General features: G+C 33.6%; 1 long non-coding RNA gene across 1 annotated transcript; it reads right to left on the bottom strand.

Moving 5' to 3' along the window:
• Positions 1 to 9,406: 9,406 nt before the first annotated feature.
• On the bottom strand, positions 9,407 to 11,843 carry LOC145141309 (uncharacterized). The gene is made up of 3 exons (XR_013722594.1): positions 11,381 to 11,843; positions 10,125 to 10,182; positions 9,407 to 9,540 (listed from the first exon to the last, which is right to left on the bottom strand). It is a non-coding gene; the product is annotated as an uncharacterized LOC145141309 (long non-coding RNA).
• Positions 11,844 to 19,552: the final 7,709 nt, after the last annotated feature.

Genomic DNA, 19,552 nt, shown 5'->3' on the forward strand with positions numbered 1-19,552 from the left:
CCAGATATTACCGAGTTCGAGATTTACCGAGTTACCCGAGGTGAGTCTTCTCACTATACATTACCTAGAGTGGTATCTATGTGTAGACCGGAGGGTCTTGTATGCTATGTGTATGTATGAGATTATGTGCATTGTGATATATGTATGCTATGTGTTGTATAGACCGGACCGGAGGGTCCAACGATATAGACCGGACCGAAGGGTCCAACGATACAGACCGGACCGAAGGGTCCAACGAGCTATGACCGGACCAGAGGGTCCAACGAGCTACGGGACTGGAGGGTTCCGCTGAGACACATCGACCGGAGGGTCGCACTGTAGCCTCGAGTGGCGTATGTGTTGTATGTGGTATTTTGGAGAACTGACTAAGCTTTTATGCTTACCGTGTTGTGTGTTATGTGTTTCAGGTACCAGTGAGGATCGCGGGAAGGCGCCGGCATGATCAGTACACACTCCTAGAGATTATGTCGTGATTCTGGGAATTGTTTTGTGATGATGACATTAGATACATTATGTTTGATATTGTTTTATGATTAAAAGTATGATTTAAAAATGAAAAATTGTTTTAGAAATTTACGTTGTTACACATCTTGCACTACCTTTTTCCTTTTTACAACATTTTCCTTATCTTCCATATCCACACCAATTTTAGCCTTTTCATTGTCTTTCTTTGCCCCACTAATACTCTCCATAAAAATCTCATTTAAACCTCTTGGTTTTTTCCTTTCACCACTTGCCTCTGACGATTTATTATTGTCCTTAACAAGTGTATTTCTAGCAGAAGCTTTCCTTTTCAGCCTTCCTACACTTGTGCTGTCAATTTGTATTGTGTCTTTCTTATCTTTGTTAAAATCTGTTGTATCACACAAACACAATTACTAATCGTCTAATACAACTTCAATAGAATAATAAACTCTATATTAGCCATATCAGAATCATATAGTTGAACTCATTAATTACAAACACTTATTATCTAAACTGACTTACCAGATTCTACATTGTTCTTTCCATGTTCTGATCTTGGAGTTGTTTTCCTTTGTTTCTTTGTTTTGCTTGATCCAACAATATTCATATCATTTGGTCCACTTCCGACACCTTCTGCTTCATTAATTAACAAGAAATACATATTGACTACCAACATTTTCAAATTTTTTTGTTATTTTCCCTCATCAACCAAAAAAATTAAATCTACCTGTAGGTTGAGTACTGATATTCTCTTTAACGGGTGTTGATCTGGTATGGTAGTTCCTTCTCACATTTGTTTGGCTTGTAGTATCAACATTAATTAGGACTGGATCAGCTTCTGCAACAACTAATGAAATGAATGATTAAATTCGATTAATAATAGTTTTCAAAGTAACCAACCATACTTCATTACCTATAAAAACTACAAGTATTATATAAGTTTTTATTCTGTAAGAATGAAACACATATCCAAAACCTGTTTCTACCAGAATTAAAACCAGATAGTAAATACAAATAAATTAAATCATCAAACATCACAGTAATAAAAACATATACATTTACTTAATAGCAATCTCCAGATTAACCAGTCACAATCCAATCTATATGACCCCTATATACACTTATTTATGTTACAATTCAGTAAGCATGTACACACATACCTTTACAATGAATCTATTAGAATTTTAATTCTTGGGATCAAATTCTACCAGAATGCTAATAAGTATAATATAGACACATACACTTCTGTTACAATGATTCTATTAGAATTTTACTTCTTCTCATTCTGTAAGAATGCAACACACATAAGTATAATGTTTATATTACAATTAAGGCCAAAGCTTTGCTACAAAAAAACTAAATCATCAAAAAACACAGTAACAAAGACAAACAAACAAACACATATACAAATACTCAATATTAATCCCCATATGAACATTAATTTTTAAAGATTGTGTGAGAATTAGATTTATTTAACCACTACATCCCCTTCTCATGTTCCACATTCTTTACGAATTTAACACATTTAATTAAACTACTTATGTTAGAATTACATACACACTCTAAATACAACTAAACTGCAACATCAAAATAATAGGAATAAAACTACAAATTATAAAAACAAAAAAACCAAATAAAATAAAACAATACAACATTATATTACAAAATTTTATCATAACATAAAGACCTTGAAAGATTTATGCATTTTTTTTAAAAAATATCTCAAAATACTAAATTTTTTTTTAATAACAAACAAAACCTTCACACCCTAAATTACCACAACATCAACTACGTTGCCTCCTTTTACATATTTAGTATTCTGTAAGAATGTACTTCACATAAAATCAACACAGAACCTTTTAGTTCTTACAAAATATCCTCAAGACTGACTTATATCACAAATACAACAACATATTTCTAAGAAAAAAATGGACAGAAACAACATCGTTTTTGGTGGTTACAAGACACAACAAAATACACAATCACAGACCCTGTTCTTGAAGAATCACATTACCATATCTGTAAAGTAAAAATTTTTACTTAGTTTGTAAATCCCCAATTTCAGAAAACCCTAATGAAAAAAATACTCCATTTTTACAGACTTTTGTTCTGTGTTACTTAACCGAACTTAACAACCACATGCATCTACTTCATTGTTCAAAAATTCCAAAAGAATGTTCTCTAATCAAACAATTACCTTAAAAAAAAACTAAAAAAAAATACCTCTAGCCGGAGTAACGAAATCATCATCGTCTTCATCTAGATTCAAAACCGTTGCTTGTGTGCTCTTAAATTTCGATTTGAAAGAAGTCGTCCTTGTATTCCTCATTCTACTGCAATTTCTTTTTTTTCGAACGATCACAGTGCAATTTCTTTGAACAATCTTCGATAATATAACACTTTATACTAAGTAAACAACAGAATCTACCGCTATTTTTGGTTGATTATACAAGATATACATTGATTTCGTGTTCCGATACAGAGGGAGTGGAATCCGGATTTATGCGAAGTTGTAGGGATTATGCGGGAAGTGATGAAAATAGAGCAGTTTCCTATTTTAATGGAGAGGACAAATGTACACATATACCCTTCCTGATCCCTTTTTTTAAATGTGAAGACTTTTTAATTTATTGGATATCAATTTAATGATAATCATTTTCGTTTAAAAATTACATATTTCATTGGCCCACAATTAGTAATAGAATAACACAATAAATAGTGTTAACAAAATAACCTAAGTATATATATATATATATATATATATATATATATATATATATATATATATATATATATATATATATATATATATGTTCAGGTTCATTTAAGACCATGCTAATTTTGTGAGACCGTGAGACCAAATCTAAAAATAATATTAAAATTCAAAATAAAAGGAAAAATCCAAAAATTCTTTTTTTAATTATTATTTTCGGAACTTTAATCACCTAAAAAAATAAAAAAAATAAATAAAAATAAATAAATAAAGTTATTGTTTTTTTTTTTTTTTGAAAAATACGTGAAATATTCTAATAGAATATTACACTATAAATATTCTAATGTGATTTTTAGAATGTTAGAATATGTAGAATATTCTAATATTCTACTAGAATATGTAAAAAATGTATTTTATTTATTTATTTTGGTATTTTTTTTATTTTTATTTTTTGGAAAATATAAATTCCGAAAATAATATTTGAAAAAAAAAATCGAAAATTTTCAATTATTTTGCATTTTAAAAATGTTTTATTTTATCTACTAAATGTGTGGTTTGGATTGCGTCTCGCGGTCTCACAAAATTAAGCTGTCTCAAATGAACCTAACCCTATATATATATATATATATATATATATATATATATATATATATATATATATATATATATATATATATATATATATATATATATATATACTCTCGACCCGTCCTCTCAGACATTTTTAAATACTCATCTGATGCGTTTGTGGCTATGTTATATCCCAATTGTCTAAGAGCGGATGTACATTTTTATATTGTAGTAAAACCACGTTTACCTCTAACATCCCTGCTTAATTGGAAAAAAACTCATAATTACGTTCCAAATCTCTAGCTATACGTAAAAATAAATTTCTACTAATACGAAAATGTTCTTCGAATTTCGATAGATCATATAAACTATCAAAGGCAAAATAATCACGTACCAAAAGTTCACGCGTCTTAAGGCACGCCACCTCAGCACTCACACATGTTTTTCCTTCCCCATTCCGATTAGCCTAATGTCTTCATATATTTCTCGATTATTTCAATAGACTTGCAAAATCAGTTTTTAAGATGTAACAGTTATAATACATGCACTGAATTCAATTTAACCATTTTGTTACTCAACTAATATTTAGAGTTGATTTTGACACTTGTATAGATATAGAACGAACATACGATTTTCCTTTCTCTTGAGGGATCCTTCTCACCTCTTGTTGATGCCAACGTAGCAAGTGCTTACCCCACACTTGAATGGCTTTTCAAACGCCCAAGTCTTGTTGACTCTTCATTTCAAGACAATTATATATAAATATTTAATTTTTTGTTTGATCGCTCATGTTGATTTTAATTTATTAAATCCTTCGATGATAAGATGTCTTTGATAATTTGTCATCAAAATATTATTAGATAGTAAATATATTATTTTTTTGAATGGTTGATGGTTTGGTAAATGTTTTAAAGTGCATTGGAGATTTAATTTAAAAACAACTTATTGATTTATTGAGTTTTTTAAAAAGTCAATAAGTAAAAAAAAATGTTTATTAATATAAAAAAAAAATTTAAAATAACTTTTTGTTAACTCTTAAAAAAGGAGAGAATTACTAATGTAACCATTTTCCCTAATTAACTATCCAAAATAGCCAAAAATTATTAATTGTTTAAAAATAGCCCACGAAACCGTAGGTAATTAGAGTGAGCTACTGTTTCGCCAAATCGTCTACTGTTTCAGGTTAACTATTAATTTTTTTTTTTATATTTCGAAAATCTAAAACTGTAGGTTATTTTATAACCTACGGTTTCCTCTTGACGAACTACGGTTTCCCAAACCGTAGTTTACGGTTCTACGTAAAAAGTCTATGGTTTTAATATTTTTAGTTTTTTTAAATAAATTGAGAGTAGATTTACAAAAGATATTTTTTAACAAAATAATTGTCAAAAAATACTCTACAATTTACACAATATTTTTATCAAAATAATTATCAAAAAACTACTCTCCATTTATTTAGAAAAAAAAAATTAAAACTATAGACTTTTTACCCAGAACCGTAGACTACGGTTTGGGAAACCGTAGTTCGTCGAGAGGAAACCGTAGGTTATAAAATAACCTACGATTTTAAATTTTTGAAATGAAAAAAAATTATAGTTAACCCAAAACAGTAGACGATTTGGCTAAACAATAGTCATTGCCCTAAAACCGTAGATTTCCCCTTTTGACTGTAGTCAACGCTCGTTGAGCGCAGTCAACTTTGGCCAAACTACTATTTCGTGGGCTATTTTTGGCTAATGTATTTTTTTTGGCTATTTTTGGATAGGAAATTATGAAAAATGACTAATTTAGTCATTTCCTCTAAAAAAATGAGGTTGCAACAAGTTATGATTCTTAATTTTGCAAAAATTCTTATAACTTTTTGGGTTGTAAAAAATAATTCTCTCTTAAAACGTGTATATGCATCATCTGGATAAAGGAGGGGAGGGATATATATATATATATATATATATATATATATATATATATATATATATATATATATATATATATATATATATATATATATATATATATATATATATATATCAATTTTCAGAGCGAACTCAAATAATGGGAGCGAACCAACGAACTTACTATCAACCATCTGATTCATCAGATCATTCAATTGTATTGATTTTGGAACAACGACAAAGGCAACATATATCTTCCATTACATATATTAGAGCAAGTATCAATCAATAGGCGATTACAAACTTTAGAACAACGATCATTCAATTGAAACATGTAGTTCAGGTTTGCAACAACAATCAATTCAATTGAAATTCGTTCGATTAATTATTTGTCATATTTTTGCAAAGATTGATTCTACTTAATTGCAAATATAGAGATTAGTGCAACACTCGTGTTTTAATTGAAATTGACAATATACGTGATTCGAATTAATTGGAAAATATTTGAAGAATTCTTCCCGATATTGATTGTTTTTTCATGTTTTACAGAGAGAGGAGAAACTGAGATTTTCATTTTTTACAGATAAATAAACAACACATCCTTATTTCAAATTTAATGAATTTGTGACTATAAGAAATCATATGCATCAAACTTGAAAAAAAAAGTTCAATGTACACTTCAGTTAATAACTAGGATTTGTTAATTGACTTATGCATATGATATAGTATACAATTACCTAATTAGTATTTGGTATAACTAATTTACAAGTTTCTTAATATCAAATGCATAATACGCATGACTGAACATTAAAGTTATAATTATTTTTCAAATAAACATATGCATTGGATTGATGCATATGTTTTTTTACATGGTTTTTTAAAATCCAAACAACTCTTAAAAAATCGGAAAAACGTTAGAATCTATTAAGATAAAGAAACCCATTATGCATATTATGTTGGTTTGTTGGTTTTATACGTATTTATCGTCTAAAAAGAATGTACAGAACATTATTTTTTCATGCATGTTGCTTTTCGACTCAAACGGTTGACTTCCGAGGCAAATTTTGAGTCGAGGTTTTATAATTATGCTTAAAAAAATAATAATTTGGACCTTGTGATACTAACCATAGGAAGCAACTAGATATTGTTCGTAAATAGAATGAACAATAAAAGAAAACCATTTGGAAGCAATTTTCATTTTGAAGCAACCTTTACATTTATGCCCACTCGATTTTATCATTTACATTTTAATTATATGTGTAGCCTTTTCTTAATTTTTTTTAATCACAACTTAACATATTTCATTATGTATCCATCATTCATTGTTTGAGGATAAATGTATTTTTCATATTATGTGATATTACATGTTCGTGCAATGAAAAGTAGTGGTTTATATTTAAAAAATATGTCTACGGAAGTATGGCTGCATACAAAGATTTTTACAGGTTGTGTTTGTTAAAATTTAAAACATGAACAATATGTTTATTTGCATGAGAAAAATATCAGACATATTGATTGCATTGTATAGTTTTTAATATATATAATTATAATGCTAGTGATCCCACATGTGTTTTCCATCGATTAGAGAAAAATAACTCGTGTGGATGTTTTCTGTAAAAGTGAAAAATTAGTTTTATTAGGCTAATCATCACAAGTACATAGATATCATACTTAAATTTAGTTTATCTAAGTGGTCCTTAAGGCTAGAGGGAGTGGTAACACTCCTAACACCTTGCCATGTCACTTTTTTTGCCTGCCACGTCATCTTTTTATCTTAGCACCCAATTCTTAGCATTTCATAAGGAGTGGTACACTCCTAGCACTCTATTTTTTTTTTCAAATTTAATTAAATTATAATTTTTTCAAACACAAAATATTACATAAATTCAACTATTTTAATACACAATCCATCATAGACCTGGATAATTTCAACAATACGATTAAAAGATTTTTTTTCACTATAGAAATTGATCATCAAGTTGGCTTTAAACAGTTAAGTTTGTTGACTTTTGTTTGATTCACTATTTGGTTGTGATATTGACAAAAACTCAAGAAGAACCGATAAAGGGTAAAATCAGTAGTTTTCATTCTTTGAATGAAGGAATGATAAAAAATAGGGGGTGTGCGATGAATCAAAAAAGCGAAGTTAAAAGGAATCACATTCCTTTGGTAATCACTCTATCATTTCCATGTGATCAACCAAATTTTTTTTTGAAAGTAATGGAATTATCTTTTCCATTCCCTCCTTCATTCAAGAATACCAAACAAACACCAAGTCCTAAATGTTTGATGAAAGAACATAATTCCCGCTATTATCAGGATCCCCTAATCGACTCAACATATCAACTACATTAACATCTTGGAGAAAAGGTCAAGGGCGTAATTGGCATTTCCATTCATAGCAAGTCCTGAAAGGTCCAGGAAACCGAATCTTTGTGTTCCATTTCTTCAAACACTTCCAATGCATTCTCTATTGAACCACATTTACAGTACATATTGATCAAAGAGTTCCCAATGTATAAATTCTATTTTATGTTGTTTTTACAAATGTAGTCATGGACGGATTTGCCCATATCGATTGAGCCTAGATGAGCACAGACAGAGAGCACGCTAGCAACTATGATTTCATCAGGTTTAATGTTTGAATTCTGAATGTCAATAAAGAAACTTAATGTGATCGACTATACCCACAAATAATTAAAACCTCTTGATATCTGTTAGATTGACTATACCCACAAATAATGGAGTTCCAAGAAACCAAGGCTTTATATCTGAATCAGTGGTCAGGTCCTCGGTCGCGCATTTCATCACACAAATAGAGTGCAAAAACAGGACTATCACTCTGCACAAAGCATCTGATCACAATGTTCCAGATAGACAAAGTGGGTCTTTCAATTTGATCAAATACGAAAAGGATTATTTGCATCTGTAACTGGTGCAGGATGGGTACTCTCTTCATTCTGATAATATTCATCAACAATAACAAATTGCAATGTTGATTGTATCAAAGAAACACTGAAAGCAAATAGGGGTGATAAGTGGTTAATGAAGCTAATTAATTGAATGGTAACTAACAGGTACCTTCAAATTTCAATAGTTCAATGAAGTAGCCGATTACCTGATGAAGCACCGAAGCAAATTGTGAAGAATCGAGATGAAGCAGATAAGAGATTGTCAAATTGCGATACCAGCGAGACGAGCGATTGAGTTGCGATCGTTTCTTGATTAGAGGTCTGAACAATCGTTTCTCACTCTCAATAGCTGATTTGATGCAACACAGACAACTCGAAACCGATCGATGGTTTTGGAGAACATCAAGCGCAAACCCAGATCAAAAAGTAAAATAACACCACACCCGATTTCCGTTTCGTCTTCTTCCACCCAATCACAATGTGTTATTGTTTCTCTCTTCTCGCCAAAACTTCGACGAGTGCTCGGTAGCGACCCCTCTAGCGAGTGCTAGGGGGTGGTGTTTCAAGTTAGCTAGCGAGCGTAGTGAGGACGGTGGCGACCTCCACTCCGCTTAGCCTAAGTTAAAAGATGTATGTAAAAAGTATAGCATACCTATTTTATGTAGCTCCTACCAACTTTTTGGAAAATATAAAATAACATCAAAAAATAATGGATTTTATATTTTATAAAATATTATTATGCATATATGCCTCTTAATATATATATATATATATATATATATATATATATATATATATATATATATATATATATTGTAACATCCATAAAAATCAAGCCAATTTAAAACTTTTTCAACCAATCAAAAATCATTAATTATTACAAAATGTTTTCAAAATAGTTTCATATCATAGTATCCCACAAATCAAATCATAAAACATGAGGAGGTGCACGATCACACATTCGTCTTCCTGCGATCATCTGAAGTACCTGAAACAAAATCAACAACTGTAAGCCCGAAGCTTAGTGAGTTCTCCCAAAATACCAACACCATACAAACATAGACATATCATAGCAAACAAACAGCATGCATACTGAGCCATCAGCCTGAATGGACCGCCTCGCAGGGCCTACAACCTATCTGGACTGCTCCCGAGACTTCGGCCCGTCTGGACCGCCTCGCAGGGCCTACAGCCTATCCGGACCGCTCGCAGGGCCTTCGGCCTGACTGGACCTCCTCGCAGGGCCTTCAGTCTATCCGGGCCGCCCTGGGTTGTTCGCCTTCAGCACAAAGCAGGACCGCCTCAACCTAACCACTCACATACATGTCGACATACTCATAACACATATCATACATTAGACTAGCACAGATCATACAGATCACTAAGCATAACATCATCCTATCTACCAGGATACCGATCTAACATATCATAATAACATAACTACATCCTATCTACCAGGATACCGATCTAACAAATCATAACTGCCTACAAGCATACTATAACCAGGATAACAATCCAAAAAGGGTCGACCTTGGTGCCTTAGACCTTGTTGATATAGTGAGAAGAACTCACCTCACACTGCTGAAGTCCCGCGGGTAAAACTCTAGCAGCTGGATGACAGATTCCCGAACTGTCAACATCAAAACAACAACCAATTAATAATTGGGTTCCAACACTTAACCATAACTTTACACTTGGGGTAAATGAACCATTTTACCCTAACCTAGCTTGGTTCAAAACCAAGGCCCAAACTCACACTCTAAAGGCCCAAAATCCCAATAATCAACCAAGGCCCAACATATGGCCCAATTTTCCAAATTGGGCCCAAACCTCTACATGGACTTATCTTGAGGCCCAACCATTTATTCTAGTCCAAACAATTGGCATTCCGATGGTCCAATATCTTATAATCATCAAGGCCCAATTATGGCCACTTATGGCCCATTTTTCCAAATTGGGCCCAAGCCTTTCCAATGGGCCTTATCCTAAAGTCCTATAATTTCCTTAGTCCACAAACTTGTTCCCATTTGGCCCATTTGGCCCACAACAGCCCAGTCCAAGAAATGGCCCAACAAGAACCCAAACCCAATTAGGGTTTTTCACATAAAATGACGATTAGGTTAAGTGTTCCTACTTAACCCATTAAGGACTAAATCCGTTAAGGACTTAATCCATTAAGTCCACCACTCCACTAGTCCATAGATATATGGTGCTCGGGATTAATTCCTAATTCCAATCCAATGGTCCAAACATGCGGGTCCTGACAATTCCAAATTAACATATCCGAAAATTAGGGTTTTCTAAACCCTAATTAGGGTTTCCAACCCAATCGCGATCCAATTAGTCCATTTGTTAAGCTTTTAGGTTAATTAATTGTTAATTAAGTAGGACACCACCCACTACGACCTCGGGTAGTGGTGGTCAATGGCGGCTCACGGCGGCGGCCCCCACCTCGTGGTGGTGGTTATGATTTTGGATAAAAATGTCCAAGCATCTCACAGCCACCCAAGGTGGCGGCTGGTGGCGGCATAATGGCGGCGTGAGGTGGCAGCCACCACCTCACGGCGGTGGTGGGGGGTTTTTCTTCGGATTTTCCGTCCACAAATACATTTTTACAACATCACACTACTAAACACACGCAATAACATCATAACACACACACACACCAGCCACCACCACACGGCGACTGGTGGTGGCATAACAGAAATAGCAGCAGCAGCCACCATGGTTGGCAGCCATGGTGGTTTTATCGGGGTTTTTCTGGCCAACGAGCATCCACAATCGTACAGCAACCAAAACACGCACACACGCACGAGCAGAACACACACCGAGCTGCTGCATTTTATCCATGGAGGTGGGTGACGGCGACGTGATGACGAACGACGGGCAGCAGCAGTGGCTAACGACGACAGAACTTCACCAAGAAAATGGCGACCTCGAACGACAGCAACAGCAACAGAGGAACGGACCCACTGGTGGTCCTCTTTGTCACCGGCAAAGGAAGAAAAGTTGATCCACGATAACAGCAGCGACGCTATACGCCCGGCGACCCACTGATTCAACGTCACGTGTGGCCCTTCGTCGTTGTCGGCGATTGCACCGACGGTTGGCTTCGATTGGCGACACCGGGCGGCTAGGTGGCGGTTCATCGTCTTCAATGGCAGCAGAACGGAGTCGGTGGCTTCTCGGTGGTTGACGACGGGTGCTCCGATTCAACAGGTAAAGAGGTTGCGCCGAAAGTCGTAGTGAAGGAGGGTGGCGGCCGGTGGTTAGGGGTTATAAGGTGGCAGCTGTGAGCATTCCTTAGGGTTAGGGTTACGGGGTGACGGGTTATATACCCCGACCCCATGAAACTTCCTTCCATAAAGACGCAAATGGTCCCTCTTTCTCCTTTTTCTTTCAACTTAAGCCCATAATTTATCCTTTTAGCCCCAGCCTCTAAAAATCATTTCATAACAAGACCAATATTTTACCAAACAGCCCCTCTTCTACAAATTATTTTCAACTGAAGTACATATATTACCATTCAGCCCCTTAGCCTCCAAAATCTCTTCAAATTAAGTCCAAATGATACCAAACACCCCCTGACTTCTGAAAATCTTTACAAAATAAATCCCAAAATTACACTTTAACCCCCGAAACTCCAAATCACGTCATTTGACTCCCCGAAACGAACACTCCGATAAATATTATGGGTTTTAGGGCTACTATTCATTTATTAATCCTTATCTATTTATTTATTTAATAAACGAGATGTTACATATTTATAAGCATATATACATGCATATTCATATGCATAATGCATTATATTGATATTTATATATTTATATGCATATATGGATAATAATATATACATATGTATATATTTATGTAGTATTAATATGCATCATATGACTATGTATAAATTTATATACATATTATGCATATGCATCATATATATGTATATATTTATATTTATATGCATATGTATTTGTGATTGCTTATTTTATATAATAAATCATTTTTGATACATTTATATATATATATATATATATATATATATATATATATATATATATATATATATATATATATGCATCATATGCAGATGTATACATTTATAAGCATATATACATATTAATATATGCACATGTATACATTTATATGCATATGCCTCATATGTGTACGTATATATTTATATGTATATATACATATTAATATCGTATGTTTTTTGTGGTATGTTTATGCATTTACGATTTTTTATGACTGAAGTTGACAATGTATTTTCAAGAGCTGATAAGATGACGATGGGGCTGGTTAGGGTGGCTAGCATCAACCTTTTTGCATTGATGAGATGATGATAGCAAAAGTCTTACTTTCTGTGTGGTACGATTAAGGGTATTAGTACTTAGTAAAATTAGGCATGACATTCATATTTGGCATATATATTTATATCATGTGTTAATTTGTTCATTTTTGTGTGTGTTTTAAATATTTCTAAGCATGTGTGTTATGCGATTGTGGTGCAGTTATATGATTCGCTGGCTAGATGAGGTTATAGGAAATTTGGCTCATCAGTTCACGACCGTTACAATATTTCTATCTATCACAGTTACAAAAATGGTATATCTGATGATGAAAAAAAATTCTTTTGTTCTGCAAAGTTCATCTTTTGGAGCTTGTACGTTGTATATATCACTTTTGGAATGTGTTTTTTTTATTGTGGTAGTCAATTCGAGATATTGGTCGGATCTTGGAATGACTAATGCACATTATGGCAACACTAGATCGACTCATGGGACTTGTATGTCCCAATTTCTCTACTTTTTGTTAGTGTTTGAAGTAAGATAATATACCTTATATTCACCTTAGTTGTTTAATTTTTATCTTGAAATTGAACTCCCATACAAATTGGTCTTGTTTGATGATGAAATCAATGGATAACTTTCTTTTAACTAATCTAAACATTGTTATTTTGTCTTTCCTTTCTTTCCAACTGTCAAGTCTTAGCCTAAACTATATACTATTTAACATTCAAAATGGAGCAGGTTTAGATAACAACGACATTTGTTCATTTTCACATTTTAAGAAAAAAAAATGCATCAATTAAATGCATAAGATATTTTTTAAAGTTTAGTTCAAATTAATTTGTTTTTCAATTTCTATAACCAAACAATGATTTTAATTAAATTTCTATGCAACAAATATGAAAAAAAAAAAACAATGCATCAACCAAATGCATAAGATTTGTTTTATGTTTACTTCAAAGCCAAAATTGCAAGAATGCTCCCTGTGGTATGTCGAAAATTGTCACTTTGCGCCAAACAGGTATGGACTAGCATCATTGGTCCAAACGTTTCCATTTTGTTGCGAGTTTGGTCCATTTTGGTTTAATTTTTTCTAAAATGATGATTTTTCCCTTTGTATTTTCTTTTTTATTTTTTTACTACAGAAATAAAAAAAAGAAATTACCCTCTCACTCACTCACTCACTCTTACACACACACACACACACACTCTCTCTCTCTCTCTCTCTCTCTCTTGTTTCTTGCTTACCACATGTAAAAGCAGAAGAAACCGGCGGCTATCGCCGGCCTAGGCTAGCCCTCTGCCTCCTTCCGGTTAGGTAGCACCACCCAAAAACCCACGTCGATCTTTGTTGCTCTCCCTTTGAACCTTGACAGCCGACAACGAGAGAAAGGAGATCGAGATATGATGTAAGGGTTTCATGGCAGCTAGGGTTTTTAGATGGGTCTTCCTCTATCTCCTATGCTCCGACGACTTCACCTCGACGACGAGTTGAAGATTGGAGCGGCGATGGTTTCGAGTTGTTAGGGTTTGCAGTGTCTCATTTCTTCTTCACATCGTTGAACAGATACATACACTCCAGATGTGACTCGATGAAGGAAACGAAAGTGAAGCCGTAGAAACCCATTCTCTTTACGGAGGTTTGCTGACGGCGGTGACAACTTCCTCTCCCTAGCTTTTTAGATGTGTTGTGGTGTTTGTGTGTGTGTGTTTGTGTGTTTGTTTAATATATCTGGTCCTGTTAGTTTGTGGGTGTGTCAAATCGACCCCAAGTGTCTCCAGTTTGCAACGGTCGTTGTTTCGAGTTGTGGGTGTGTCAAATATGTCATCCTCCCTAGCTTTTCAGATCTGTTGTGGTGATGGTTTTTGCCAGAATATCGATGCTGGTGGTGGTGTTGAACTAGTGGCGATGGTTTACGATGGTTGCCAAAAAATTCGGCTAGTGTTGGTGGTTACCGTAAAATCCGGCTGGTGTTGGTGGTTGCCGGAAAATCCTCTGTTCTTTGAAATCATACGATAGAGGTGGTAGAAGGGAAAGAGGTTGTAGAAGTGGGTCGAGAGAGAGAGAGAGAGAGAGAGCATTTTTTTCTTTTCTTTTTTGATTTATGTAATAAAAATTTGAAAAAACAAAATACAAAGGGCAAAATTGTCATTTAAAACCAAAATGGACCAAACTCGCAATAAAATGAAACTTTTTGGACCATTAGTGCCAGTCCAAATCTGTTTGGTCCAAAGTTACAATTTTCGACATATCATAGGAACCATTCTTACAATTTTGTCTGCTTCAAATCAATAAGTTTTCAACATTGGTTATGTTCAATCGTTTCGAAGGAAATTATATAACTATTTTTTGTGTGCCTTTTTTTAGTTGTACGTAAGTAAAGAAGCACCGTTTTACAGTTTACGTTTTTTTTTTCTTTTTTGCTCCATGTATCTACGTGATCATCAAAATTAATAAAAAAATCATTGTTGTTCATCAAATCTATCTAAACTTCTTATTTAAACACATAAACATGTTGATATTTTGGTTTCGTTGGCACAACAATCATAATAGGAAAAAAGTAGTGCAATAATCAAATGCATAACCTTTTTTAAAATTTTACTTCAAATTAATTAGTTTTAAATCTATGTAATCAAACAATAAAAATTAGTTGGTCAGTTATTTTCTTTAATTGCGAGGAACGAAAGAAATTCAATAAAAAAATCAATCGATTCAAGGTATTTGTTATTTAACTATAAATGTGAAGTGTGTTTCAATTGATTAGAAGTCTTAATTGATTCAGAAAAAGTAATCAAAGGCACGAGATCTAAATAAGATCTGATTGGCTCAATATATTGTGTGAAGAATACACACACACACACAGAGAGAGAGAGATAGATAGATAGATAGATAGATAGATAGATAGATAGAGATAGTACAAAAAGTTGACTGAATGTTCGAATCTTTTTCAAACTCTAAGTATATGTCCTATTTATATGATACAATAGACTCAAAAAGTACAAGGGGTAAACATGACATAACAAAACATACAATGCCTTGTAAATAGATACTATGTCGAAAGTACAATTGCTTTCGACACATACAGAAAGCAAAGGAAAGATACAACTTTTGACTCTCACTATATAACTTTCGACTCTACAATCTCCCCCCTTAGTGAGAACAATCGAAACATCAAGCTATAATCATTATTGTCTGTAAAAGCTCTCTTCGAACTTCTATATACCACAAGATAATCTTCTTTATCTGTGCCTTATCTTCATCGTCATTATTTTTGCAATTGTTGATTCGAAACAAGATATTTGTGAAATAAGAATTTGTATATCTTTCCATATCAGAGACTTGAAACAAAAACTTCGTCAAATTCCCTCTCTTGTTCTTTCCCTATAATATCAAACCATAAGGCTGATGAATGATTTATCCGTCTTCAAAATCATTAACATTTAATTGTGCCTTCGTCAAAGCTTGTGGCACTTACGCAGTCTTCTTGATAGCTAAGTGTCATGCCCCACTAAAGCGGAAACACGAGGCGCAACAGTAAGAAGGGTCTCATAGCAAAAGTTAAAAGACAACACCAACCATAGTATTAAAAGCTTTACAATTTACATTAAGTTTGAAGAACTTTTAAAAGTAATTACAACGTATAAACGAATCACACATGTGCCACTTACTCGATGATTCCTGAAAAAGCATATAAAACGAGCGTCAACTATAAAAATAGTTGGTGAGTTCACAGGTTTACTAAAATACTGGTTTCATGAATCGTAATCAAAGTTTTGATATAAGTTTCTATAAATAAAAGTACATTGCTAAAATGAGTAAATAAGTTTGCATAAACAATGTTGTTGTCATCATGAGAAATAAAGTACATTTCCAAATTGAGATACAAAGTTCATATTCTCATGGGAAATACAGGTTTCGTTGCTAAAATAAGTATACAAGTTTCGTTGCTGAAATAAGTATATAAGTTTCATTATTAAAATAAGTATACAAGTTTCGTTGCTAAAATAAGTATAGAAGTTTTGTTGCTAAAATAAATATAGAAGTTTCGTTGCTAAAATAAATTTACAAGTGTCGTTGCTAACATGATTATACAAGTTTCGTTGCTAAAATGAGTATATAAGTTTCGTTGCTAAAATGAGTATACAAGTGTCGTTGCTAACATGAGTATACAAGTTTCGTATGTGCATAAAGATTCCATTCATGAGTTCACAACCCAAGCCTAATGACCGAATCGTGCCCTATTGACTACTATGTGTATCGCAAACATAGTGTATAAAATAAAGTAAAATGCACCAAGTGAATCGTGCAAGTGAGGAGTTTTCTACCTCCTAATAGCGCTATCCATAATGACCATGGGCTCAAAAGAGTTAATGAGTTGTGTCAAATGATTCCAGGGACTTAACCGCGATACAGTCCACAAGAATTAAAGTAACATACACATAGATGCAAAATATAGCAACCAAGAGTATACGAGTCAAAATAAATGCAACGAACATAAAGAATTTAGGACATGCTTTTCCACCCCAAAACATTTAAAAACCTAAAATAGGAGGAGGTGTGAATACTCACAATGATGTGTGAAGGTATTTGTGATGCCTTGAGCTAACTTCCCTCACATCCTACTACCGATTCCCTACGATAAGGTTATGTTGGGTTTTGAGCATTCTAACACTCCTATGGTGTACATGCAACCCTATAAACCTTGGATCTATGTTTTCTCTAAAATACATGCAAATAAGAATTTCCAAGGTTTACATCCTAACTAGCATTGCATGGGGAACTTGAACCACACGCGCTCCACCGATCTATGATAAACATTAAGTCACCCTTTTCCATCCTTACTAGTACAAGTTAGTGTGTCGGTTAACCACACACGCTCCACCAACGACTTGGTAAGGTACAAAGTGTAAATTTCATGGGTTAGCACCAAATTCACATTTTCCTAAAGTAACTAAGATTGGGAATTTATAAAAGGTTTAGTTACTTTATATTCATCATTATACTTTTAATGAGAATTATAGTCCTTGTCCTACCCGTTTGGCTAACGACCCTCCACCAGTCAAGGAAGCGGTGGGTGAGAGTGGACACACATTAAGCTGCCATTTTATAGGCAACAACCTTATACCCCCCTTATAGACCGGCTTCGTGAATGAGGCCTACTAACGGTAAGACTGACTTGCTCTTATACATATATATATATTATTAACTTATAATACTATAAAGTATAAGGGTTGAATTTTAACTTTTAAAATTCTAAGGGTTGGAACTAAAGTGTGTGTGAGACTTTACAAATTCCAAAACTTGAGGGCAAGTTTTGAACAATTCAAAAACTTTTGGATTTTCATAACTTATGAGTTTAATTAAGGTTTAAAAAACTTTTAATGAAGAGACTCTTGGACATCCATAACTTGAGGACAAGTTATGGAGTCCATAAAACTATTTATGATGAAAAGACTCTTCAACTTATGTAACCTATGGTTTTTAATAGACTTTAAAGAAAAAACTTTTGGTAATCCATAACTTGAGGACAAATTATGGATTCCATTAAAACACATCAAGATCAAGAATTAAATAACAAACAATTTTCAAATAATTCATATGATCTAACAAAACTCATAAGTTCATGAACATCCATATCAAAATTTTTAAGAATCATATGAACACATACAGAACTTGAAATTTTGATAATAGCCTTAGAAATTGGATTAGCATAATCATTACAATATCAAAAACAGGTTTTATAAGTCCAAAACAGTTTAGTGTAATGATTCTAGTCCAATTCCAGCTTAAAAACTCGAAAAACTGCACTCTAGGCCTCCTACTCGTCGAGTGCATGAACCTACTCGACGAGTAGGATGAATATATGCTTAGACTCGTCGAGTCCCCCCATGGACTCGGCGAGTCCACTGTTCAGACAGCAAGTTTTTTCGTTTTTTCAAGTGTTTGCATCAAGAATTCAAGAAAACAATCATAGGCTCTGATACCACTGTTAGGTTTTGAGCATTCTAACACTCATATGGTGTACATGCAACCCTATAAACCTTGGATCTATGTTTTCTCTAAAATACATGCAAATAAGAATTTCCAAGGTTTACATCCTAACTAGCATGGCATGGGGAACTTGAATCATAAAATTACTAGTAGAATGACATACCTTTTAGTAGTGGTTGATTGCTTGGAGTTTGAGAGCCTAGCACCAATAGTGTGGATGCCTCAAATGGAAATCACAAATCACCACAAACTTTGGAAAACTCTTGAGAGAATAATGCACACTCTTGAATTGGCCACCACTCTTCTATACACACAACTAGTCCCATTTCAAGTGCCAAAGACTCCTTTATATAGTGTGGTGGATTAGGGTTACATCCATGTAAACCCTAATACCCATGACTCTTCCTTTCCAAGGATCCATGGGTTAAAAGCTCCATGGACTATCCATGGACTCCCATGCAAGCCTAGCCCATTCCAAATGAGTATTAGCCCACACTATATAAAATACAAGAGCCCATATTTAATTAGTCACCTTTTTGATCACCAAATTAATTCTTAATTAATTTATGATCAATACTAATTAAATAATATGATTTCATATTAATATATTATAACTTATAATATATTAACAAATCATAAACATATTATTCTCAAAAGGTTATCCAAATCGTTCCGGTGAAGTGCAACCCAAATGGACCATGCCGGGTCGGGTCAAGTGCATC

This window comes from Lactuca virosa, chromosome 9, assembly GCF_052849685.1.
Source record: "Lactuca virosa cultivar CGN04683 chromosome 9, Lactuca_virosa_CGN04683_v6, whole genome shotgun sequence".
Lineage (NCBI taxonomy): Eukaryota > Viridiplantae > Streptophyta > Magnoliopsida > Asterales > Asteraceae > Lactuca > Lactuca virosa.